The sequence below is a fragment of the Triticum dicoccoides genome, chromosome 4B (assembly GCF_002162155.2).
Source record: "Triticum dicoccoides isolate Atlit2015 ecotype Zavitan chromosome 4B, WEW_v2.0, whole genome shotgun sequence".
In the NCBI taxonomy this organism is placed as follows: Eukaryota; Viridiplantae; Streptophyta; class Magnoliopsida; order Poales; family Poaceae; genus Triticum; species Triticum dicoccoides.
In genome coordinates, this window is record NC_041387.1 from 630,312,385 (window position 1) to 630,314,660 (window position 2,276).

The following is a 2,276-nucleotide window of genomic DNA, read 5'->3' on the forward strand; positions in this document are numbered from 1 at the left end:
GGAGATGAACAGTATCCCGTGGAGTCCCGCTTTGTGGTACGCCACACCCCTCCCGATGAACAGGACCCCCGTTTCGACTGTAACGCTCCAACACAAGTCCGTTTCGTCCATTTTGCGGTACGCCACACCCCTCCCAATCAACAGGACCCCCGTTTCGATCGTAGGAGGTCCGTTTCCTCCGTTTTCCGGTACACCACACCCCTCCCGATCAACAGGGCCCCCATTTCGACCGTAGGAGGTCTGTTTCCTCCGTTTTGCAGTACGCCACACCCCTCCCGATGAACAGGATCCCATTTCGAACGTGGCCCGTCGAACACAAGGCCATTTCCTCCATTCTGCTGTACGCCAGGCCTTGTTTCCATCGCCTGTTCCGTCCAATCCCACCCGATGAACACGACCACACATTCCATTCTGACCCAGCCGGTTGGCTCCCACGCGTTCCGTTGCCTCCCGATGAACACGACACATTCTGTTGCCTCCCCATGAACATGACGCATTCCGTTGCCTCCCCATGAACACGACGCATTCTGTTACCTTCCCATGAACACGATGGCGACGCTATTTCTCTGTTCCGACCTAGACATGTTCATGAGCCCTGGCTGTACGTATGCGCGAGTAGGTGTTCGAGACCCCACCCGTATGTACGTACATGGCCGTATATTCTTTCTTGCACCCTGGCTATTGTACGTACGTGTACATGCTACATGAGCGCCTCTACTACGACACGTGTGCGCTTCTACTATGACACGTGCGCGCCTCTACATCGACCAGTATGTATGTACACGTTCGTGACCAGAATGACAACGCTACGTTCGCTTTGACCAGGTGGGTCCCGACTATCAGGCACTTCCTTGCCTGCGAAGATGTAGCTGGTGGGTCCCAGCTCTCAGGGGCGAATCGTTTTATTTTTTGCCTGGGCGCACTTCCTTGCGTGCGAAGATGTAGCTGGTGGGTCCCAGCAGTCAGGGGGAACCATTTTTTCATGAAATACGGTGGCCCGTCTAGTGGGTTCCCGCTGTCAGGTGGAGGAATCATTATTTTGCATGTAATAAGGAGGCACTTCCTTGCTGCGGCCATGGACCCAGCTGTCAACCTCTCCACATATAGTCCACTTTCGATGGAAGTCGTTCCTTGACCATGTTGACCACGCCGCGTCGAGAGCACCACGGCGGTGGGCGACAGTGAGGCCTAGGAAGGGGGCGACTCGGAGTCGGGGAAGACGCAGCAGTGGATGCCCACGTGAAGAGGAGTATGAGGGTTCACTGGTTTGGCTACGGTGTGAGGCTGTTGGGCCACAAAATAACAGGGGGTGTGGGTGAGTAGAGGGATGGCCTGGCCAGCGATGGGAGTAGTAGGGGGCGGTGAGGCATCCACGGCATCACAGCCGGCCACGGGAGGCAGGAGCACGCGGCACGACCGGCGCTGGTTTGAGCGGCTGGAGCAAGAAGACCAGAGGTTGAAGAAGCACTACGGCCGTTGGATGAACATCGTACGGTAACAGGAGCTAGAATCGTTCATATTGACTAAGTTGACAAAGCCCTCCGTCCCCGTCAACTTGGTAGGCCCACAAGTCAGCCTCGCACTTGTCGGAAATATGCCCTAGAGGCAATAATAAATTATTTATTATTATTATATTTCCTTGTTCATGATAATCGATTATTATCCATGCTATATTGTATTGATAGGAAACTCAGATACATGTGTGGGTACATAGACAACACCATGTCCCTAGTAAGCCTCTAGTTGACTAGCTTGTTGATCAATAGATGGTTACGGTTTCCTGACGATGGACATTGGATGTCGTTGATAACGGGATCACATCATTAGGAGAATGATGTGATGGACAAGACCCAATCCTAAGCCTAGCACAAAGATCGTAGTTCGTATGCTAAAGCTTTTCTAATGTCAAGTATCATTTCCTTAGACCATGAGATTCTGCAACTCCCGGATACTGTAGGAATGCTTTGGGTACACCAAACTTCACAACTTAACTCGGTGGCTATAAAGGTGCACTACGGGTATCTCCGAAAGTGTTTGTTAGGTTGGCACGAATCGAGACTGGGATTTGTCACTCCGCATGACGGAGAGGTATCTCTGGGCCCACTCGGTAGGACATCATCTTAATGTGCACAATGTGACCAAGGGGTTGATCACGGGATGATGTGTTACGGAACGAGTAAAGAGACTTGCCGGTAACGAGATTGAACAAGGTATCGGGATACCGACGATCGAATCTCGGGCAAGTACAATACCGCTGGACAAAGGGAATTGAATAC